A 25,384-nucleotide genomic window follows, 5' to 3' on the forward strand; every position below is an offset into this window, starting at 1 on the left:
TTGTTTTTTTTCCAGCTCTTAGTAATGTTTGCTCACTTTGCTGTTACTGTCTCCTTTCTCATCAGCCAAAGTAAATAAATGTTAGATTCTCTTAAAGTTATAAATCTACTATATATATTTCTTAGTCCACTCTGGAAAAATCTAATTAAACAGAGAAGTCAAAACAGTCATTGTTTATTATTTTGGCATAGACAAACCTCTATATAACAATGAATTAAACACAAAGAAACGGGAATATAATGAAAGCTTTTTGTGTCATGCAAACTCTGACAGTTTTGAAGATCCATGGGAAGAAACGCAGTGGAAGATCCCCCAAAAAATGTCTTTATATGACTCGTTGAATAACATCAAATAATCTGCCTGCTCAGCATCGCAGAGCTCATTCCAACAAAAATGTGGGTCTCCACGTAATCACATGTCTGCGACTGGCTCATGTGAGGGATTTTCTAAAAGAATAGATTCACAGCTTGAACTTGCTCTGTATTATTAGATTGTAAGACTCCTTCTGACAGTGAAGGTAGATACTTTGGTGTCACTTAGGTCTGTTAGATCCTGTGCTAGCCCTCTGTTGGGGCTCCTATCTATGCAAGTAATGGTGGCTTAGGGTACTGGTCGTCAGACGCTGACAGATTTTTATTTTGTTTGTTTTTGACACGCTCAGTTTTTACAAATGGCTTTGTTATGTGATAGAAAGCTGCTGGGCCAAGATAGACATTGCTTTATAATGTAACTTTACTATTCCTCTCCAAAGAGTTAAATTACTAAAATATGTGTAGTTCTGATATAAAGAAAGTTATAATAAATTGTGTCTTATGCAAAATTCCAGTGTGGACCCCCCAGAGCACTTTTAGTTATTTCAATGCTAATGAATGAAAAGCAGTTGAGTATTTGTGATTGCATCAATTTAACAAAAGGGATAGGAAGCTTTCATAACAAATCCTACATGAAATGTGTGTATGTATATGCAGTTTATTTCTAATTCACATCGAGGACAATTGACTAAATTGGGATTTTTCAAAAAATTGAGAAGGAAATTGCCCAATAAGTGTGTGGGAGACATTTCCAAATTTGTCTGCTTTGGTGTAAAACTTGCAATGTCTGGTCAGTTCCTGTTAATCCCAAATGAAGTGAATGATGTTGGATATTTGTTATTAGAATTTGACCCTTTTTTGTATTGCTTGGAGGATGTGTACTCAAATCTGTTTACAAACAGGGAAAATAAAGTTTTGATATTTGGGGAGGAGAAATTTATTGAGTCGTAAATGTGTCGATACTCATTTTTTTTGTCCATTTTCGCTGTTTTAGAGCAGGTCTGCCCTTATTGTGAAACTGGTATTAATCTTTTTTCAACATTAGACATATTCTTTCCAAATACTGGCAGAACAGGCATCACTATTATGGCAGTAAGAACTTCCAATTTAGCGATATCTGAAAAGGAGGCCGGACCAGAGGCACCCATAGTGACTATTTAAAAAAGGTTCCACTAAATATTGTTTGACAATGTCAGGGCACTGGATACCATAACCACAACAGTGCACTGTTCTGGTGTAGATTGACCTCTAAACTTCGCGGGGTGGTAAGTGCGAGTCGTCGTGGGAATTAGAGGGATTCCCTGCTCTGGTGTGCTTGTCTATGTTCAGGCAAATTTCTGGGGAAATGTTCCCGAACATAGACGAACGCAGCTGACCAGGGAATCCCTCTAATTCCCACGACGACTCACACTTACCACCCAGCGAGAGAGCTGGTTGTAAGTGCAAGCCGCTGTAAAACAGGTAGGTCTTAAAACGCGGACCACCTATAATACTCCAAGCACCATAACTACTACAGCACATTGCAGTGGTTAGAGTGCTAGGGACGTGCCTTGACTCCCCCCAGTGTAACTAATCAAATCATTGTAGAGCAGTTTGACTTCTTACCTAGTGTCTAACGAGCAATGCTCCTCGTTTCTCCTATTGATGATGGAAAGCCGTAATCTCTCCGTCTGAGTTAATGCTCTCAGCCAATGAGCTAGCAGCTCAGGAGAGCTATCCGAATCCCGTGCTTTTTGAGTTTTCAGTTCTATGCCATCAGTAGTGGAGGTGAGGAGCTGCACCTGGGGAATTCCAGGTAAGTAGTCAAACTGTTCTAAAACGGGGGGAGGAGGGGGTTATAGCACTGCAGTGGTTATGGTGCTTGGAGTGTCCCTTTAAATTAAAAGGTAACTTCTACCATGTATTGCTTATACTTCTATAACCACACGTTTAGTAGTAAAATAAAAATGTTCTCATAATTAGCTATTTTATTGCACATTACAGCTTTAACAAAAATCTGCAATGAAATTGTTTCACAAATAAATGTCTGTTTAAAGCAAAAGTTTGCAGATACATTTTGCTGACATCAAACCTTTTCACCTGTGTTTTTTTTCCATCAGTAATCGTTACAGAGGGTTTGAAAATTGTGTTATAGTTACAACAAGGCCATCTCTGCACAGAATGGTGAACTTCAATTGGTATTTCCAGCTAAACTTACTATATTATTATTATCTCCATTTATATAGCGCCAACAGATTCCGTAGCACTTTACAATATTATGAGAGGGAGGATTTAACTATAAATAGCTTACAGAAACTATAGGTTTCTAAGAGGACCCTGCTCAAAAGAGCTTACAGTCTATAGGACAGGAATTCGCAATCAAATAAGGTGGGAGTGAAGCAGAGCTGGAGGAGAGAGTAGAGTGCTGCCCTTTAGGAGAGAGCGAGAGCCGGGTATGTAAGGTAGAGGTTAGTCTGGGATGCCATAGGCTTTCCTAAAGAGATGGGTTTTAAGGCGCTTCTTAAACGATTGAAGACTAGGGGAGAGTCTGATGGGGGCAGGCAGCCTATTCCGTAGGAAGTGTTGGTTTTCTGAAAATAATAATGAAAGAATATGCATTAAAGGGATTCTCCAGTGCCAGGAAAACATATTAGTTTCCTGGCATTGCAGGACCATGTAGTGCCCCTCTACCTCCCTCCCACCCCCCCCCCCTCCCACTCCCCCATCCCAAGTTGCTGAAGAGGTTAAAACCCCGTGGCCGCGCACGCGCATTAGACATCCCCATAGGAAAGCATTATATAATGCTTTCCTATGGGGATTTCGGCACCGCTGGAGGTCCTCGCATAGCGTGACGACGTCCAGCGTCGTTTTAAACTACTTTTCGTGTTCTATGAACACGGATGTCTCCTCTAGTGGCTGTCTAGTAGACAGCCACTAGAGAAGGAGTTAACCCTGCAAGGTTAATATTGCAGTTTATGAAAACTGCAATAATTACAGGGTTAAGGGTAGTGGGAGTTGGCACCCAGACCACTCCAATGGGCAGAAGTGGTCTGGGTGCCTGGAGTGTCCCTTTTCTGCTGGAGGAGTATTTGCAGAGGAACAAGAGTTCCAGGCTGGCTAATGTTAATTCTGTGCAAACTTCCATGCCCGAAGTGCTATTCATTGGCTGAGAGTGGTCAGCTGACTCTCTCAGCCAATGAATGGTGACTGGATTAGCTTCTGCAGTTCTGCAGGAGCCCAATGCATCTCAAATAGCATCAAGGCACCTTGGAGGCATTGGGGACCCAGGTAACGGTTTGCCCCATTACTAGGGAACTGGGCCAGGGATTGCTAGCATAATAACCAATACAGCAGGCACTAGTGACTATGATGCTTGGAGTGGCCCTTTAGACATATGAGAAAATAATTAGACAAAACTGGAGGAACAGGACTCAGAATCTCCTAGCACCATAACCACTACAATAGATTATATTGGTTATGGTTCTTAGAGGGTTAATTAAAAAGGGACTGTCAGCAAACACTCATCCATCTACAGAGAAATGCAGCATAAACACATGCACTCTTAGGCATGTTAAATAAATATTGTACAGACATGGCACTGCTTGTATTCATTTCATTTACATACCATAGACAAATCATACGGCCGTTGGATTTTCTTTGACCATATGGTTTAATAAACAGTTCTTTTTTTTCACACTGCATTGTGATGGCTGTGGGTTTTTGTCTCTGGCTATTGTTTGATGTTTTGGACCCATAGCACAGTTCTCCATTGTTTCATCCTGTGTGCATTAATCTACATGCCATACCTGGTGCAGAGGATAAATATTAATATATAAAAACCAGTAAGATTTATAAATTATATTGCATATAGAGCCAATTGTGCAGAAATCCCAATAGTTACATTGTCTCTTTAAGTTTGTTTAATTCCTCATTCATCTTTCTCATGTTTTCCCTTTAAATCCATCATCTGGCTTCATGGTATCATTGTGAATCATTTATAAAGGGTAGTATAATTTATGCTCCTGGCTTTAAAACCTTTTAGTGACCACACTCACCCTGAGATATTCCGGCTTTTTTTTTACATTTAAGAAAGAAAGAAATCTTGAACATACTAATCCAGTTATTAAAACACAAACAGGAAGTTTTCTTCTCAAAATGTTAACTTGTAGGATATTCAAAACAGGGATTGTCATGGAAACGCCACAATATTTGCTTAAAGTGACACAAACTCTCTCGGTAGCTGTGTTTATACATTTGGCAACATTTTTGGCAGGGTCCCTATCTGGGATCGATCTGAAACCTTTTGTTTTTTGACAATTAGCTGCTTTTCCTAAAACTTTTTGCCGTAATTTTATTTCACATAAGTGGAATTTGTCTGGATAAACTTAACTGTGACCTGCTCAGCAAATCTTTTTCTCTCCCAAAATAAAGACCAAAAACTAAAAATGATTTTTAAACCCTGCAAAGATTCCGTCTATCTAATCTCTAGTAAGTGACTTTAGAATTCCGATGTTCCTCATAGAATGTAGGTTTTTAATTATAAAAATATTACCTTTCTTCCATCTCGGACTGAAACTGAGTTTCTTTATTTTCCTCCTCATAACACCGATCTTCCTCCTTCACTGTCCCTGCAGGTTGACGGTACCTGCCTCACCCCATCCTTTCAAGCTGGCTGTCTGTGTGTCACTTTTGATCCCGGCCTCACCTTTGCGCCTCATGTCCAGTCTGTTGCTAAAACCTGTCGATTCCAACTTAAAAACATTGCCCGCACCCGCCTCTTTCTTACACAAGATGCTGCCAAGGAGGTGATTCATCCTCTAGTAATCTCTCGCAACGATTACTGTAATTCTCTGATTGGTCTCCCCAGAAGCCGTACTGCCCCCCTACAATTTGTAATGAATGCTGCCGCCAGGCTGATCTTTCTCTCCTGTCGCTCCTCCCACACCTCACCCCTCTGTCGATCCTTGCACTGGCTTCCTGTATCCTACAGGTGTCAATTTAAAATACTAACCCTTACCTATAAAGCCCATACCAACTCTAGCCCCTCTTACATTTCCTCACGGATTCATTGTTATGCCCCCTCTCGGTCTCTCCTTTCTGCTGCAAATTCACGCCTGCAAGACTTCTCACGGGCGGCTCCTTTCCTTTGGAACAGCCTGCCTACCCCTGTCAGACTCTCCCCTAGTCTTCAATCATTTAAGAAGTCCCTCAAAACCCATCTTTTCAGGAAAGCTTATGGCCTCCAAGAGTAACTTCTCTCTCAAACCTTCTTCTCGCTCTCTCCTATAGGGCCACACTTCACTCTCACCTCCAACTCTGCTACTTTCCCACCCTGTCTGTTTGCTCTCTCTCTCAATACCCTTCCTATTGTGTTTTTATGCCCCACCTCCTCTAGACTGTAAGCTGGTTTGAGCAGGGCCCTCTTCAACCTATTGTTCCTGTTACATTTTGTTATTGTCTCATTTGGTAAATTCCACTTTTATTGTAAAGCGCTGCGGAATAAGCTGGTGCTATATAAATACCAATAATAATAATAATAATAATAATAATAATAATAATAATAATAATATGATAATAGCAGTTTATACAAAACTTGCTGATATTGGATTTAACCAAATCAGCAGCCAATTACCAGATATCACCAGCAATACATTACTATAAATGTTATACTAGAAAGTGGATGTTATCCGTAAAGAATAGGAATTCTGGGGAAAATATCTAGAATTAGAGAAGTCAGGAGGAATATTCTGTTAGTTTTAGTGGTGATTGTTCAATGTTTAATACTTCTCCTTTAATCCCATTAGAACATGGAGTTGGGTAAATACAGTGATATAATGGATATTAAATATAAAATAAACGGTAACTGAATAAGGAATAGATAATAGACCTAAAGGAGGCTGCGTCACATATAAATGAGCGACTAAATCACTAAATACATTATAAACCAACGTGAATATGTGCGCTCCAGACACTAAATCATTACCACTTAAACACTGCACTCCAGAAAGCAGCAACTACCAATGACCAAAAGTGAATCACATATATAAACACATCAGTAGTGACTAATTAAATCTGGGATCGTCACAATCAAATCAATATTGGATCAAATATCCAAGTAAATATTTCTTGACCATATAATGGATATTGCACAATATCTTCCACTAAGGGGTTAAATCTTGTATGCACAGATCTGTTGAGTATCTTGCAGTGTTGATCTTTTTCGAATGAGACTTACAATTTAGTGACATAAATTGACTATTAGTTGAATTATTGTTCAGTTGTCAGATTACCTATATTTTTACTTTTTTGTTTCAGAATAAAATTTGCTTATTCCTGTGAGATAATGTGGCTGATGGTTCCTCGTTTAGCTCTGTAGTCAAATATGCAGCAACCAGTCAAATCCAGTAACATTCAACTCGATCCAAAATGCTCTATATAACATGAGTTTTGGGGGGAAATGCTCAGTTCTGCTCATTGTTTGTTGACAATGAAATGGACTCTCTCCAATCACTAATAAAGTAAAATGTGTCGTCAGGTGTATGGACTAACAAAAAGGGCTTTAATTTCTAAACAGCAGATTGTAGTGAATTAAAAACCAAATTGCACCCCCACATTTCAAAAGGACAATTTTAGGGGTGTTGGTGTGAGTAGAGGTGGGGCTGCTCAGGGAAATTTAAGGCGATTTACTAATATCAATTTCTGAAACTAAAAATTATTTTTCCCCCCAATGTATTACATTTTTTTGTGAAAGTTTTTAGTTTATAGTTCAACAGAACAGAGCCATTCAACATTTTATAGATATAGATAGCACACGGCATATAGATCTTCACAGGATACAGCAGAGAAAGCAATATATAGAACCGGATATGTTAGGACAAGAACAATGTATCTTAGTTACACAGACTGATTTCTAAACACATTTACTGGGAGTATTATTGCTGTGGAGCTCTGTTATACACTCAGACATTACTGGGAGTATTATTGCTGTGGAGCTCTGTTATACACTCAGACACATTACTGGGAGTATTATTGCCGTGGAGCTCTGTTATACACTCAGACACATTACTGGGAGTATTATTGCTGTGGAGCTCTGTTATACACTCAGGCACATTACTGGGAGAATTATTGCTGTGGAGCTCTGTTATACACTCAGGCACATTACTGGGAGTATTATTGCTGTGGAGCTCTGTTATACACTCAGACACATTACTGGGAGTATTATTGCTGTGGAGCTCTGTTATACACTCAGACACATTACTGGGAGTATTATTGCTGTGGAGCTCTGTTATACACTCAGACACATTACTGGGAGTATTATTGCTGTGGGGCTCTGTTATACACTCAGACACATTACTGGGAGTATTATTGCTGTGGAGCTCTGTTATACAATCAGACGCATTACTGGGAGTATTATTGCTGTGGAGCTCTGCTATACAATCAGACACATTACTGGGAGTATTATTGCTGTGGGGCTCTGTTATACACTCAGACACATTACTGGGAGTATTATTGCTGTGGGGCTCTGTTATACACTCAGACACATTACTGGGAGTATTATTGCTGTGGGGCTCTGTTATACACTCAGACACATTACTGGGAGTATTATTACCGTGGAGCTCTGTTATACACTCAGACACATTACTGGGAGTATTATTACCGTTAAGCTCTGTTATACACCTAGACACATTACTGGGAGTATTATTGCTGTGGAGCTCTGTTATACACTGACACATTACTGGGAGTATTATTACTGTGGAGCTCTGTTATACACTCAGACACATTACTGGGAGTATTATTGCTGTGGGGCTCTGTTATACACTCAGACACATTACTGGGAGTATTATTGCTGTGGGGCTCTGTTATACACTCAGACACATTACTGGGAGTATTATTGCTGTGGAGCTCTGTTATACACTCAGACACATTACTGGGAGTATTATTGCTGTGGAGCTCTGTTATACACTCAGACACATTACTGGGAGTATTATTGCTGTGGGGCTCTGTTATACACTCAGACACATTACTGGGAGTATTATTGCTGTGGAGCTCTGTTATACAATCAGACACATTACTGGGAGTATTATTGCTGTGGAGCTCTGTTATACAATCAGACACATTACTGGGAGTATTATTGCTGTGGGGCTCTGTTATACACTCAGACACATTACTGGGAGTATTATTGCTGTGGGGCTCTGTTATACACTCAGACACATTACTGGGAGTATTATTGCTGTGGGGCTCTGTTATACACTCAGACACATTACTGGGAGTATTATTGCTGTGGAGCTCTGTTATACACTCAGACACATTACTGGGAGTATTATTACCGTGGAGCTCTGTTATACACTCAGACACATTACTGGGAGTATTATTACCGTTAAGCTCTGTTATACACTCAGACACATTACTGGGAGTATTATTGCTGTGGAGCTCTGTTATACAATCAGACGCATTACTGGGAGTATTATTGCTGTGGAGCTCTGCTATACAATCAGACACATTACTGGGAGTATTATTGCTGTGGGGCTCTGTTATACACTCAGACACATTACTGGGAGTATTATTGCTGTGGGGCTCTGTTATACACTCAGACACATTACTGGGAGTATTATTGCTGTGGAGCTCTGTTATACACTCAGACACATTACTGGGAGTATTATTACCGTGGAGCTCTGTTATACACTCAGACACATTACTGGGAGTATTATTACCGTTAAGCTCTGTTATACACCTAGACACATTACTGGGAGTATTATTGCTGTGGAGCTCTGTTATACAATCAGACGCATTACTGGGAGTATTATTGCTGTGGAGCTCTGCTATACAATCAGACACATTACTGGGAGTATTATTGCTGTGGGGCTCTGTTATACACTCAGACACATTACTGGGAGTATTATTGCTGTGGGGCTCTGTTATACACTCAGACACATTACTGGGAGTATTATTGCTGTGGAGCTCTGTTATACACTCAGACACATTACTGGGAGTATTATTACCGTGGAGCTCTGTTATACACTCAGACACATTACTGGGAGTATTATTACCGTTAAGCTCTGTTATACACCTAGACACATTACTGGGAGTATTATTGCTGTGGAGCTCTGTTATACACTCAGACACATTACTGGGAGTATTATTACTGTGGAGCTCTGTTATACACTCAGACACATTACTGGGAGTATTATTGCTGTGGGGCTCTGTTATACACTCAGACACATTACTGGGAGTATTATTGCTGTGGGGCTCTGTTATACACTCAGACACATTACTGGGAGTATTATTGCTGTGGAGCTCTGTTATACACTCAGACACATTACTGGGAGTATTATTGCTGTGGAGCTCTGTTATACACTCAGACACATTACTGGGAGTATTATTGCTGTGGGGCTCTGTTATACACTCAGACACATTACTGGGAGTATTATTGCTGTGGAGCTCTGTTATACAATCAGACACATTACTGGGAGTATTATTGCTGTGGAGCTCTGTTATACAATCAGACACATTACTGGGAGTATTATTGCTGTGGGGCTCTGTTATACACTCAGACACATTACTGGGAGTATTATTGCTGTGGGGCTCTGTTATACACTCAGACACATTACTGGGAGTATTATTGCTGTGGGGCTCTGTTATACACTCAGACACATTACTGGGAGTATTATTGCTGTGGAGCTCTGTTATACACTCAGACACATTACTGGGAGTATTATTACCGTGGAGCTCTGTTATACACTCAGACACATTACTGGGAGTATTATTACCGTTAAGCTCTGTTATACACCTAGACACATTACTGGGAGTATTATTGCTGTGGAGCTCTGTTATACACTCAGACACATTGCTGGGAGTATTATTACTGTGGAGCTCTGTTATACACTCAGACACATTACTGGGAGTATTATTGCTGTGGAGCTCTGTTATACACTCAGACACATTACAGGGAGTAATATTGCTGTGGAGCTCTGTTATACACTCAGACACATTACTGGGAGTATTATTGCTGTGGAGCTCTGTTATACACTCAGACACATTACTGGGAGTATTATTGCTGTGGAGCTCTGTTATACACTCAGACACATTACTGGGAGTATTATTGCTGTGGAGTTCTGTTACACACTCAGATACATTACTGGGAGTATTATTGCTGTGGAGCTCTGTTATACACTCAGACACATTACTGGGAGTATTATTGCTGTGGAGCTCTGTTATACTCTCAGACACACCAACAGTATTGAGCTCCTAGAAAAGAGGGACATTAGGAGAGAAAATAGGGATTTATGCTCAAAATAGGGACTGTCTCGTCTAAATAGGGATAATTGGCAGGTATGAAATCACAAAATGTAGCTATACTAGTCAGGCTGTCATTTTAGCTAAAATGCTTTATTTTTATTAAGTGTATAACTCCATAGGGGCAATTTGCTGAGATGATTGCAGGTGCAGTGTGCATGCGCAGAGAGAATCCTTTATAGTGTCCTGGTGGAGTTCCTATAGCAATTCATTTAATAACGTGCCTTTTTTGTCCAACTTGCAAAATAACGAACACTACGTGGTGGTTGATATCAGTAGAAGCAGACATGATTAGTGTGACAAGGATGGAACCTGTTGGAATAGTTTAGGTACAATCATCTACCCGGTGTTATTATTAATTATGCTTAACGGCTGTTTTGTACTTAAATGACCTGATCTGTTGGTATGTATAAAGCCTGAAATGAAATGAAATGTCGAGTTCCTTCTTTTTGGCTTTATGTCAAACACTGCTATAAGCTGTGCACATTGCGCTTCTAATATGGAGAGAAACAGAAAATCTCCCTAACACATTGTATCCCCTGGCTGTGCGATGACTGTGATACCATTAACAATCTGCACTGTCTATTAAACATTTGGTCATGTGTTGCTGTGTTTTATGTTAAACACAAGATTTTGATGATTTTCAGTGATTTATTGAGTATTGTAATATCCAGAGAATTCTTGATTAACAGATTAATTTACAAACTTTGACCGCGGTTTAGTATTTTTTGAGTTTTTCAAGTGATTTAATTTAATTTTGGATACATTTTAAAATTTATTTCTAAAATGTTAAAATATCAACAATATATCATATGTCAAAAATATGTGTATATATATATATATATACACACAATACACAAGATCCAGCGCACTCACCTATCCACTAAACAGCAACTTCAATGTTGACAGATTTTATTAGGTTTTTTTTAAAAACTCCTAATCTAGGCAAAAATAATGGGGGTTTAGTTACACTATATGATCACACATTGCATAAGCCTGCCACAACGTCAATGTACCCCATCTTTGGCAGGTCCTACTCTAATACATTTAAGTTGCTGCTTAGTGGATAAGTGAGTGCGCTGGATCGTGTGTATTGTATAATTTGGCCCCCAGCAGCACCCCATTAATGCATGTTCAGGTGAGTGCAGCATCGTCCCCTGATTTTATATATATATATTTATTTATAGCCACAATATTAAAACTTTTTTTTTCAAAAATATTAAATCATTTGAAATGTTTGTCCAAAAATATGAAATCGAGGATGAATTAGCGGATTACTGCAGCATTCATTATACAGTTTGCGCTGTCTACATTTTCTGATCATACCCAAAGCAATGCCTGCCCAGTTCTGGTGACTATTGGGGTTCTTTTATTATTCAATCATTGTATTTGTATCTCAGTAATATTTTCTTTTGTGCTTAGCCTTGTGTTAAATTGCACATGTGGACAATAAGTCTATTCTGCGTGTTTGTAAGAGAATGGTATCTACTATAAAATGAGTGTACTGGCAGGCTTTGGGCCGCTACATAAAAATGTCATGTCTGTAAAGCTAGTCTTTATTTAACAATTCTCAGCTCCGTTTACAAGGATACAAATGTCCAGCAGTACTGGTTCCTCCTGTCTTTATTCAAAGTCCCAGTATCAGTGTGTTACTTTCCTTTTCTTAGCTGGCTGTGGGCGTCAATGCTAACAGATTGGCATAACCTGTGTCTAATTTGTCCCCTTGTTTAGAAATCCATCAAACACCGTCTGTAATTAAGAAACGAAGAGCAAACAGTTCAACGAATACTGTGTAGGAATGGACGTCTTCCGCAAACAAGGGTGATTATCATGATGTTTTTAAAGCACTCCTTATCCTTCTGTATTTTCTTTACTAGTTCTTTTCACTGGGATCACAATTTAAATGATCCCTATGTTTTCCACCAACACATGTACATGTAGAGGGCCTGTGACTTGACTCGACTTGTGTGTAATGTGCCATTTGCTGTACTTTTATGTCCTTTTTGAGTGCTTTCTGTCATTCCTTTACTGATTTCTATAGTAAATCATTCAAAACCGTTAAAGCTGGAATACATGATTATCTGAAGTGCTGCATTAATTAGTTTCCTTCCTTTCCTTTCCCTTCCTTCCTTTCACTCCCATTAATTACCTTTTCCCCATACCTCTCCCTTTCCTTCCTCTTCTCTTCCTTTCCCTTGCCTTTCTTTTCTTTCCCTTCTCTTCCTTTCCCTTCCTTCCCTCTCTCTTGCCTTCCTTTCCTTTCCCTTCCTTCCCTCTCCCTTGCCTTTCTTTTCCCTTGCCTTCCTTTCCCTCCTCTTCTCTTCCTTTCCCTTCCTTCCCTCTCCCTTGCCTTCCTTTCCTTTCCCTTCCTTCCCTCTCCCTTGCCTTTCTTTTCCCTTGCCTTCCTTTCACTCCTCTTCTCTTCCTTTCCCTTCCTTCCCTCTCCCTTGCCTTCCTTTCCTTTCCCTTCCTTCCCTCTCCCTTGCCTTTCTTTTCCCTTGCCTTCCTTTCCCTCCTCTTCTCTTCCTTTCCCTTCCTTCCCTCTCTCTTGCCTTTCTTTCCTTTCCCCTCCTTCCCTCTCTCTTGCCTTCCTTTCCCTTCCTTCCCTCTCCCTTGCCTTCCTTTCCTTTCCCTTCCTTCCCTCTCTCTTGCCTTCCTTTCCCTTCCTTCCCTCTCTCTTGCCTTCCTTTCCTTTCCCTTCCTTCCCTCTCCCTTGCCTTCCTTTCCTTTCCCTTCCTTCCCTCTCCCTTGCCTTTCTTTTCCCTTGCCTTCCTTTCCCTCCTCTTCTCTTCCTTTCCCTTCCTTCCCTCTCTCTTGCCTTTCTTTCCTTTCCCTTCCTTCCCTCTCTCTTGCCTTCCTTTCCCTTCCTTTCCTCTCTCTTGCCTTCCTTTCCTTTCCCTTCCTTCCCTCTCTCTTGCCTTCCTTTCCTTTCCCTTCCTTCCCTCTCTCTTGCCTTCCTTTCCTTTCCCTTCCTTCCCTCTCCCTTGCCTTCCTTTCCTTTCCCTTCCTTCCCTCTCCCTTGCCTTTCTTTTCCCTTGCCTTCCTTTCCCTCCTCTTCTCTTCCTTTCCCTTCCTTCCCTCTCTCTTGCCTTCCTTTCCTTTCCCTTCCTTCCCTCTCTCTTGCCTTCCTTTCCCTTCCTTCCCTCTCTCTTGCCTTCCTTTCCTTTCCCTTCCTTCCCTCTCTCTTGCCTTCCTTTCCTTTCCCTTCCTTCCCTCTCTCTTGCCTTCCTTTCCTTTCCCTTCCTTCCCTCTCTCTTGCCTTCCTTTCCCTTCCTTTCCTCTCTCTTGCCTTTCTTTCCTTTCCCTTCCTTCCCTCTCTCTTGCCTTCCTTTCCCTTCCTTCCCTCTCTCTTGCCTTCCTTTCCTTTCCCTTCCTTCCCTCTCTCTTGCCTTCCTTTCCTTTCCCTTCCTTCCCTCTCTCTTGCCTTCCTTTCCTTTCCCTTCCTTCCCTCTCTCTTGCCTTCCTTTCCTTTCCCTTCCTTCCCTCTCTCTTGCCTTCCTTTCCTTTCCCTTCCTTCCCTCTCTCTTGCCTTCCTTTCCTTTCCCTTCCTTCCCTCTCTCTTGCCTTCCTTTCCCTTCCTTCCCTCTCTCTTGCCTTCCTTTCCTTTCCCTTCCTTCCCTCTCTCTTGCCTTCCTTTCCCTTCCTTCCCTCTCTCTTGCCTTCCTTTCCTTTCCCTTCCTTCCCTCTCTCTTGCCTTCCTTTCCTTTCCCTTCCTTCCCTCTCTCTTGCCTTCCTTTCCCTTCCTTCCCTCTCTCTTGCCTTCCTTTCCTTTCCCTTCCTTCCCTCTCTCTTGCCTTCCTTTCCTTTCCCTTCCTTCCCTCTCTCTTGCCTTCCTTTCCTTTCCCTTCCTTCCCTCTCTCTTGCCTTCCTTTCCCTTCCTTCCCTCTCTCTTGCCTTCCTTTCCTTTCCCTTCCTTCCCTCTCTCTTGCCTTCCTTTCCTTTCCCTTCCTTCCCTCTCTCTTGCCTTCCTTTCCTTTCCCTTCCTTCCCTCTCTCTTGCCTTCCTTTCCTTTCCCTTCCTTCCCTCTCTCTTGCCTTCCTTTCCCTTCCTTCCCTCTCTCTTGCCTTCCTTTCCTTTCCCTTCCTTCCCTCTCTCTTGCCTTCCTTTCCCTTCCTTCCCTCTCTCTTGCCTTCCTTTCCTTTCCCTTCCTTCCCTCTCTCTTGCCTTCCTTTCCTTTCCCTTCCTTCCCTCTCTCTTGCCTTCCTTTCCTTTCCCTTCCTTCCCTCTCTCTTGCCTTCCTTTCCTTTCCCTTCCTTCCCTCTCTCTTGCCTTCCTTTCCTTTCCCTTCCTTCCCTCTCTCTTGCCTTCCTTTCCTTTCCCTTCCTTCCCTCTCTCTTGCCTTCCTTTCCCTTCCTTTCCTCTCTCTTGCCTTCCTTTCCTTTCCCTTCCTTCCCTCTCTCTTGCCTTCCTTTCCCTTCCTTCCCTCTCTCTTGCCTTCCTTTCCTTTCCCTTCCTTCCCTCTCTCTTGCCTTCCTTTCCTTTCCCTTCCTTCCCTCTCTCTTGCCTTCCTTTCCTTTCCCTTCCTTCCCTCTCTCTTGCCTTCCTTTCCTTTCCCTTCCTTCCCTCTCTCTTGCCTTCCTTTCCTTTCCCTTCCTTCCCTCTCTCTTGCCTTCCTTTCCCTTCCTTTCCTCTCTCTTGCCTTCCTTTCCTTTCCCTTCCTTCCCTCTCTCTTGCCTTCCTTTCCTTTCCATTCCTTCCCTCTCTCTTGCCTTCCTTTCCTTTCCCTTCCTTCCCTCTCTCTTGCCTTCCTTTCCTTTCCCTTCCTTCCCTCTCTCTTGCCTTCCTTTCCTTTCCCTTCCTTCCCTCTCTCTTGCCTTCCTTTCCCTTCCTTTCCTCTCTCTTGCCTTCCTTTCCTTTCCCTTCCTTCCCTCTCTCTTGCCTTCCTTTCCCTTCCTTTCCTCTCTCTTGCCTTCCTTTCCTTTCCCTTCCTTCCCTCTCTCTTGCCTTCCTTTCCTTTCCCTTCCTTCCCTCTCTCTTGCCTTCCTTTCCCTTCCTTCCCTCTCTCTTGCCTTCCTTTCCTTTCCCTTCCTTTCCTCTCTCTTGCCTTCCTTTCCTTTCCCTTCCTTCCCTCTCTCTTGCCTTCCTTTCCTTTCCCTTCCTTCCCTCTCTCTTGCCTTCCTTTCCCTTCCTTCCCTCTCTCTTGCCTTCCTTTCCTTTCCCTTCCTTCCCTCTCTCTTGCCTTCCTTTCCCTTCCTTTCCTCTCTCTTGCCTTCCTTTCCTTTCCCTTCCTTCCCTCTCTCTTGCCTTCCTTTCCCTTCCTTCCCTCTCTCTTGCCTTCCTTTCCCTTCCTTCCCTCTCTCTTGCCTTCCTTTCCCTTCCTTTCCTCTCTCTTGCCTTCCTTTCCTTTCCCTTCCTTCCCTCTCTCTTGCCTTCCTTTCCTTTCCCTTCCTTCCCTCTCTCTTGCCTTCCTTTCCCTTCCTTTCCTCTCTCTTGCCTTCCTTTCCTTTCCCTTCCTTCCCTCTCTCTTGCCTTCCTTTTCTTTGCCTTCCTTTCCTTTCCCTTCCTTCCCTCTCTCTTGCCTTCCTTTCCCTTCCTTCCCTCTCTCTTGCCTTCCTTTCCTTTCCCTTCCTTTCCTCTCTCTTGCCTTCCTTTCCTTTCCCTTCCTTTCCTCTCTCTTGCCTTCCTTTCCTTTCCCTTCCTTCCCTCTCTCTTGCCTTCCTTTCCCTTCCTTTCCTCTCTCTTGCCTTCCTTTCCTTTCCCTTCCTTCCCTCTCTCTTGCCTTCCTTTCCTTTCCCTTCCTTTCCTCTCTCTTGCCTTCCTTTCCTTTCCCTTCCTTTCCTCTCTCTTGCCTTCCTTTCCTTTCCCTTCCTTCCCTCTCTCTTGCCTTCCTTTCCCTTCCTTTCCTCTCTCTTGCCTTCCTTTCCTTTCCCTTCCTTCCCTCTCTCTTGCCTTCCTTTCCTTTCCCTTCCTTTCCTCTCTCTTGCCTTCCTTTCCTTTCCCTTCCTTTCCTCTCTCTTGCCTTCCTTTCCTTTCCCTTCCTTCCCTCTCTCTTGCCTTCCTTTCCCTTCCTTTCCTCTCTCTTGCCTTCCTTTCCTTTCCCTTCCTTCCCTCTCTCTTGCCTTCCTTTTCTTTGCCTTCATTTTCTTTCCCTTTAGAAAAGAGTTTTGACATGTCAGTGTATGGTGTCAGTATAATGAGGCCCAAATTTAACTTAATGGATAATAATTCAGTTATTTATTTATTTTTTAAAAATGGATATTATATGTATTTCTTTATTTAAAGAGACAGTAAAACCTCACAGCTGTGATCCTGGTGAAATTTCACAGGCTGAAACTAAAAGAAACAGATTTTTAGGATGCGTGTGCATGACAAACTTGTCCTACACTCTCTACAACAGCATACCTGCCTTTGTTTGCAAAAGTGACCAAATAGAATATTGCTCAGCAACATCATATCTGGAACCCTTTCCTCATCCAGCAGATAGTAACGAGAGTCACTGGGGCTTCAGAGAACAAAAAGTTCAACTGTTCATTTAAATAATTCTTTTAAAGGAAGTTTATTATTAGAGATCAACATACACAGGGTTTGTAAAACTGATGGAAAGTTGTTAGTGTTATTTAATTTGCTGTGCTTGAAAATAACATTTTGTACAGATACTCTTCCCCGGTCCAAGCTGCAGAATGAGAAAAGCTTAGTCATGAAATTAGCACTTTAGACTTTAACAAATCATATGCAAATGTTTGGATTTGGGTACATTGACAAAATCCTTCATTCGGTACGCAGGACCTGTCCACGATTATTAGATTTAGGTAAATAAAAACGGACGCCTGGAAGATCATATATTTTGTTGCTGTGTCTTTTGAAGGTAGGCTGTGAGGCCAGCAATACATATCATTAAAAATGTGTTGATCCAATATGACCTTTGATTTTGAAGTTCTGAATGTTGGGGATCAGTTTAATGAGGCTCCTGTTGTGAGTCCTTGCATTGCAGGTGATCGAAGTAAAATATGAAGAGATTGGTCCGAGCTATGTGACAGTATGAATATAAATTCTTCCTGTAATGATATGATTATTATTGTTTTATTTTTATTGTTTTTCCGTAGTAACATCTGATACAACTACTGTGATTAGTATCTCTGCAAGTTCCCAATATTGTCATAAAAGGATAAGTAGATTGACAGACGTAAACTGCCCGATTGTCTTCTTACGGGAGTTTTGTAATGTACTGAGATGTTTTAAATAAAATAAGAAGCCTTCACCAAGAGTGGGTATTAAAAGTGGTGCAGATTCCACCCCGATATTTAGTGCATTTTCACCCTCCCATAGTATCCAAGTCTCTTCCCACTACTTTCCTTAATTTTCACTTTCTTCTCCCATCCACTAAAAACTGTAGAATGGATTTGTAAAATTTTCATTTTTTTTGCCTTTTCTGCTAGTTAGACCTGAAACTTTGTGATTCTCTGCAAATCTCAGTTTAGGGAATAAATAACACGATGTCTGATCCTCACAATAATGATCTGTGCTCACTCCTATTTCTGCTTCTCGCTTTCTCTCTCATGTTTATCACCAAAGAAAAGGTTTAGATTTAAAAATATATATTTTTTTGTCTGAACTGTAGCATAAAGATCTGTTGGTCATCACGTCCGTTGATGCTCCTTAAATGGAAACCCCCGGGGATTGTAGGGGCTAAGATATTTTAGCAGAGTTAGGTAGCAGAACAGTTAATCAGAGACAGCTGCTGTCTAACTTTGCCTCATCAGCCTACCCTACAGTGAGGGCTTCCGGTGGTGTCTTGGCTAGCGGCAGGAAGTTACGGATTGCCAGGGCTGTAGGATGGATGTCATGTACATCTGCTGTAGACCAGGCCTTACAGCACATCCATATTGTTAACATATTGGGCACCATATGGGTTGGTCGCACTCTTCAGGAACGCATGGGAAAGCAGACCTCCAACTGTCTGGCCGAGAGCGTGAAGGTCAGGTTGGGAAGAGCTCTGGGGCCTTGCAATGTGCGCTGCTTTTCTCATGGCAGTAGCTGCAGGGGCTTTTTTTTCTTTTTTTTTCCTCCTGTACTTCTGGGCCTGCGCTGGATCATTGACCTTCATGTCTAAGTGGACTGGACAGTTGTAAGTCCATCCTTCAGGGCTTCATTGAAGCGTTGTCAGCTGTGTTCTCTGCGGCTGCCAACATCAGGGCAGTTAAAATGAACACACAACAAGGCGAGATGTGCCTTGCTGAGCAATACATTCACGAGCAAATACAAACAGAATGCCCGTAGCTTGTGTCTTCTCTTCCTTCCACTTTCTTTTTCACAGTCTGGGAAAGGCCACGTTCACCTATTGCCCGTAGATGTTAATACCTGGTGTCAGCATTTATTTATTCTATCTGAGAAGTAAAGAAGATCTGGTGGCTTTCATAACTCCTTGCAAATGGAATTAACGGATGAAAAAGGCCAGATCTGATTTACTCCCCCATACAAGGAGCACAGTATTTAGAACAGTAGCACTGAGTGCATCTGCATTTAATGTTAGTTACCCGCAGGGCAATGTCCTGCTGGCACACCCGGGGAGCTAGGTTCTTATTCTCCATGGTAATCGTAAGTTTAATATAAGATGCTCCTCTTTTTGGGTCACAGGGTGCTCTCACTGACCGTCAACGCAAATGCCTTTTATCGGCTTCAACTATAAAAAAATTGATAATCTTTATTTACCGGTATGTCAAGTTTTCGTACATTGAAATAAAGTTGGACAATTCCACATGTGATTGAAATTGATGTCTTTCTACACATTCATCTTATACACGAGAGTGAGAAACGTTCCGCAGACAGTGATGGTCAGCCCCATCTCCAGAGCTCTTTTAGTACTCAGCTATTATATATGATTAGCAAAATATCCCTGCGTAATGGGAGTCCATTTACAATATGTTTATGTACTCTAGACACTTAACCTCTAAAAACCTTATTGGCTTGAAGTACCCCAAAACGTTGGGTACCCTCAGTCAAAAGGAGAGTGCATATGGGACTTCTCCTGATTTGCTCAGTATTGTACCATCCCCACCCTTTTATCCTGTTTTAAGCAGGTCCCCCACTGTCCCCACAGGCCTCGATAGAGCTATCTATGAAAGCAGAGCCCTTATATCTGCAACGGAAAGTGTTCAGTACCTTCTAGCACTCGCAGGAGTGCAGTTCTGGGCAGTAGAACGTGCAGCTCTCTTTTTGGCAGTGAAAGGATCCTTAAAGTCCCAGAAAGTGAAGTCTGTTGACAGTCATACGGTGCTTACCATTCCAGAAAGCGAAATACTGTCAGTCAAGTTAAGTGAAACGTGCTGGTCTCATCCTGACAGTCAAAGGGCACGTGCAGTTCCAGATAGTGAAATGCGTTTTTCTTGCTCTCTCATGCACTGAAATAGGAATTCATAAGTATTACTCTCCCATTTAGCACTGCAAGGGTTAAAATGTCATCACTTGAATAATTGGGGGCATAGTTACCAACAAAACTGTTTTTTAACCCAGATATTTATCTTAATCTTACTGTGTGCAATGCGCATTGCACTGGCATTTAATAGGTTAATGTTATTGATTCCAAGAAGGGTGAAAGTCATATTACCAAAGGACATTTTATTCTTATGGTTTTACTGCACTCTGTGATAAAGAGCTCTACAGGTAGGTCGGACCCCCTGCAAGGTGCTGGGACAGATGTTTGACAAGGTCACCCTCAGAGCGGAGACCTGTGCAGGATTAAAGTGCATTGTGGCAGGTGTTTTTTAACTTTATTTGGTGGTGAAAGGTGTTTCAGATCTGCCTTTATTATCAGACAATGTATTTATTTTCAGACATTAGAGCTTTCAGGAGATTGAGACAAAAAATGTCAGCACATCTATTTCTTAAATACACTTAAAAGAACAAAATAGCTGCTTTGAGCCTACAACCTCTTAGGCTCATGGCTACCCGATATATGACCTCTCTCATTCAGAAGGTGGATAGATACCTTCTTGGATTAGTAGCTTTGAGTATATCTATACGTATATACACACAGTAGCAATCTCTAGGTTAGGCGAGTTTGAGATTTGTTTTGCTAACTTGGCTTCAATGGCACAAATATTTCTGAACAGTTATCTGTTTCATACCTAAAAACGTTAGGCTTCGTGTGAGATGCACTTAGAAATGTCTTTATTTTATTTCTTCCCTTTTCTCGCTTTCTCACCCAGCACCATTACCACCACACCTTCTTATAATTTAATAATGGTAGAAAACTAACTTGCATGTTTAATCACTGCATTTGTTTTTCTGATTTTTATCTTTTCATCTGGATCCTAGGCTCCACCCTTTCCCATTGAAGTTACGTGGAAAACCCATATTGAGCCATACAAGTATTTGTACAGCCTAAACAGTCTCTTTCATTGGCTACACCTGTACTTTGATTGCAAGCACACATTTCTATTCGCTGCCTGGCTTAGAGTGCTATACACTGAGCTGGGCAGTCAGCTGTTCTGTGGGCATGTGCAATAAATGCATCTGCGTCTGTCCCAAGTCTTTGAATGACTGAATGGAGACACCAGGCCTGTCCATATGATGTTAGTGAGTAGCGGGTGAAACCCAGGTGGCTGAGATATAGCTGCCCTATTGAGTAGGAATGTTGTGACTTGTGAAGTGCAATATAGACTTCTTGCAGATAGCAGTAACTGGTCTGTTTTGTTTTATCTATGACTTGAGGTGCATGATTAGTCCTCTAGTAAATGCCCCGTTACTGCCCCATCAGTCTGTGACGTACCCCGGTTAGCCATATTATCTGGAGGGGATTGAGGACAATACGTTATATTGTACGTTAACGTACAACGCAACCTTGCCATTCTTTGTACTGCACGATAGCTGCCAACATCCCAGCTTCAGTTGTGTTCTCGATTGTGGCAAAAACAGCCCCACTAAGAGCTTGAACAAACTAATAATTGTGCTTTGTTTAATTAAACGGAAAAAAAACCTGTTAAACTCGTTTTGTGGACTCTGATGATGAGTTTCACTGTGTTTCTATATTTCACTCTTTCACGAGCGTATAAATAGTGTATTCAGCATATTTCCTTATTTTTATATATTTATGTGTGTGCACTTTGATCCATTCAGATTTACAAAAAACCTGAAATTAAGGTTGGGTTATTGCTTGGGCGTGGTTAGATTCCTCTTGGTCTATTAATCTATTTTCTACATGAATAGCGAATATTCTGCCACTCCTCTTCAGATAGACTGCACACTTTCAAAAGAACCTGTTCTGAAAATGAAGTTTGTCCCATAAACACAGGCGTGGACAAAATTGAGTCAAACTTATTAGATTATTCAATAAATGGCAAATTATCCAAAGCTAGCAGAGCCTTCCTAGGATAACTATAGATTTTCCCGCTAGGATACTCAGTGATATCCAGTCCCCCCTGGCCAGAGTCATTTTGTCCAATCAGCCCTGTTTGTATTACAGCGTTTTACGGGTATGACCTGCTGAAAGCAATAGTCAGATCTTTGCGGATTTTAGGAAATCTTATCAATTCAGCTACTTTGGCCTAATATTTGCTTTTCTTTTTGTCTATCCTCACATTTACCAGTTTAGTGAAAGATCTCAGGTGTGTTGTATTCCTCCCAGATTAAGCTCTTAATCCAAGACCACATTTGGAACGGCACTTGGTAGCTAACAGGTAGCCTACCAGCTATCACGCTGGTCAAGCATTGTGGGAGTCTGAGCTTCACAACTGCTGGACGACTGCCTACAGGCTACCCCTGCTGTAAGGCAATTACATTGCAGTCTAATCAGGTCGGCTAATTAAAAATCGATATTTGGATTGCACGCATTAAAATAAACACATTGAACGGAATATTTATTGGGAGCAAAATAATGCAAAAAAATCAAGTGCTGAAATAATGAGCAGCAACCTGCCAATGGCTAAAGTAATGATTCCACGAGCAGCTACCAACTAACTGTGAGCAACCATCATTTATTGGGGGCTTATTCTTTTTATCATCATTCTGCTCACTATTACTTTATTCACTGAGTGCTCACAGCTTGGCTCAGCCTGTATGTACCTTAAAGCAAAACTGCCGCAACTTATGCTTCCCTCTGATACATTACTTACTCCAGTAAGCAGTCCGATGGGGTGATGATGTCACCGTGGAATGCTGTGAAAGGTTTGCTTCCCTCTGATACATTACTTACTCCAGTAAGCAGTCCGATGGGGTGATGATGTCACCGTGGAATGCTGTGAAAGGTTTGCTTCCCTCTGATACATTACTTACTCCAGTAAGCAGTCCGATGGGGTGATGATGTCACCGTGGAATGCTATGAAAGGTTTGCTTCCCTCTGATACATTACTTACTCCAGTAAGCAGTCCGATGGGGTGATGATGTCACCGTGGAATGCTGTGAAAGGTTTGCTTCCCTCTGATACATTACTTACTCCAGTAAGCAGTCCGATGGGGTGATGATGTCACAGTGGAATGCTGTGAAAGGTTTGCTTCCCTCTGATGCATTACTTACTCCAGTAAGCAGTCCGATGGGGTGATGATGTCACAGTGGAATGCGGTGATAGGTTTGCTTCTTTCTGATACATTACTTACTCCAGTAAGCAGTCTGATAGGGTGATGATGTCACCGTGTAATACTGTGAAAGGTTTGCTTCCCTCTGATACATTACTTACTCCAGTAAGCAGTTCGATGGGCTGATGATGTCACCGTGGAATGCTATGAAAGGTTTGCTTCCCTCTGATACATTACTTACTCCAGTAAGCAGTCCGATGGGGTGATGATGTCACCGTGGAATGCTGTGAAAGGTTTGCTTCCCTCTGATACATTACTTACTCCAGTAAGCAGTCCGATGGGGTGATGATGTCACCGTGGAATGCTATGAAAGGTTTGCTTCCCTCTGATACATTACTTACTCCAGTAAGCAGTCCGATGGGGTGATGATGTCACCGTGGAATGCTGTGAAAGGTTTGCTTCCCTCTGATACATTACTTACTCCAGTAAGCAGTCCGATGGGGTGATGATGTCACAGTGGAATGCTGTGAAAGGTTTGCTTCCCTCTGATGCATTACTTACTCCAGTAAGCAGTCCGATGGGGTGATGATGTCACAGTGGAATGCGGTGATAGGTTTGCTTCTTTCTGATACATTACTTACTCCAGTAAGCAGTCTGATAGGGTGATGATGTCACCGTGTAATACTGTGAAAGGTTTGCTTCCCTCTGATACATTACTTACTCCAGTAAGCAGTTCGATGGGCTGATGATGTCACCGTGGAATGCTATGAAAGGTTTGCTTCCCTCTGATACATTACTTACTCCAGTAAGCAGTCCGATGGGGTGATGATGTCACCGTGGAATGCTGTGAAAGGCTTGCTTCCCTCTGATACATTACTTACTCCAGTAAGCAGTCCGATGGGGTGATGATGTCACAGTGGAATGCTATGAAAGGTTTGCTTCCCTCTGATGCATTACTTACTCCAGTAAGCAGTCCGATGGGTTGATGATGTCACCGTGGAATGCTATGAAAGGTTTGCTTCCCTCTGATACATTACTTACTCCAGTAAGCAGTTCGATGGGGTGATGATGTCACCGTGGAATGCTATGAAAGGTTTGCTTCCCTCTGATACATTACTTACTCCAGTAAGCAGTCCGATGGGTTGATGATGTCACCGTGGAATGCTATGAAAGGTTTGCTTCCCTCTGATACATTACTTACTCCAGTAAGCAGTTCGATGGGGTGATGATGTCACAGTGGAATGCTGTGAAAGGTTTGCTTCCCTCTGATACATTACTTACTCCAGTAAGCAGTCCGATGGGGTGATGATGTCACAGTGGAATGCTGTGAAAGGTTTGCTTCCCTCTGATGCATTACTTACTCCAGTAAGCAGTCCGATGGGGTTGAGAGAGGGAATGAGGAACTGTCACTGTCAAGGAAGTGATGCTTTTGCTTTAATACTTTTTAAACTCGCTTTTAGAAAGTCACTATTTAACAAATACACAGGTAGGTTGGAAACGTAACCCTTTTACACACACAAACAAAAGATCCATAAAATGAATTTGCTGTATTTAAGCACCTGTTGAAAGTCAGTCCAAGCCAACAGGTAGCTCACCAGCTGTTGAGGAACCACAGCTGCCGTAATGCTTTGCCAGCCTAATGCCTAAACATGTAGCTATAACACGCTTTGGTCTTATTTAGACACCACATTTTGTTAATCTGATAAAATAGAATGGTAAATGTTTTCACATCATCCCAAAAGTAAAGATATCTAAAGTGTCCTGTTGTGTTTTACAGTGCTCACGTGCTTAGAAAGCATCATGGGACTTGTAGTTCCAGAGCAGGGCACGTTCTAAGCACACTGCAGCAGTAAACACAACGATTATAGAAAGGATTATTTATTGTTAAAATTTCCAAATTGTCTCTCTTACAATGCAATTTTTAATGTCTTTAATTAGGTCACGATAAGAAATATTTACATAAATATTTTTAAAAGAATAGCCGTTCGTCTTAGTGTGTAAACTTAGAATAAAATGAAGACCATAAATAATAATTATTAATTGGAATATTATTTTAAATATCCGACGAACGCTGAGTATGTGTCACATAGTGGTACTGAATTTACAGCCCCCTCTTGTTCTGTATAATCGCAGTCTTTCCATCAGTATTTTATGATTTCATATCCTTATTTATTGTATTGTTTGTTTTGTTTTTAATTTATTCTCCCATGGTCATTGTATTCACTGCGTGCGGATTCCCTCAATGACGTCAGAGATATCACCAGTGTCACTTTCTGGCGTCCTGAGAGGGCTCGGAAATAACAATACCACAGATTTTTAGGGTGTGACTCAGTGCTTCCTAGGTTTATGTTC

General features: G+C 41.7%; 1 protein-coding gene across 1 annotated transcript in view; it reads left to right on the forward strand.

Annotated features, from left to right (window-relative positions):
* CASZ1 (castor zinc finger 1) overlaps positions 1 to 25,384 on the forward strand; it is a 265,091-nt gene that overhangs the window by 38,037 nt on the left and 201,670 nt on the right. Inside the window, exon 2 of the mRNA XM_063436193.1 lies at positions 12,315 to 12,404. The gene's annotated coding sequence lies outside the window, so the exon portion shown is untranslated. The remainder of the gene's footprint in view (positions 1 to 12,314; positions 12,405 to 25,384) is intronic.

The sequence above is a fragment of the Pelobates fuscus genome, chromosome 11 (genome assembly GCF_036172605.1).
Source record: "Pelobates fuscus isolate aPelFus1 chromosome 11, aPelFus1.pri, whole genome shotgun sequence".
NCBI lineage: Eukaryota > Metazoa > Chordata > Amphibia > Anura > Pelobatidae > Pelobates > Pelobates fuscus.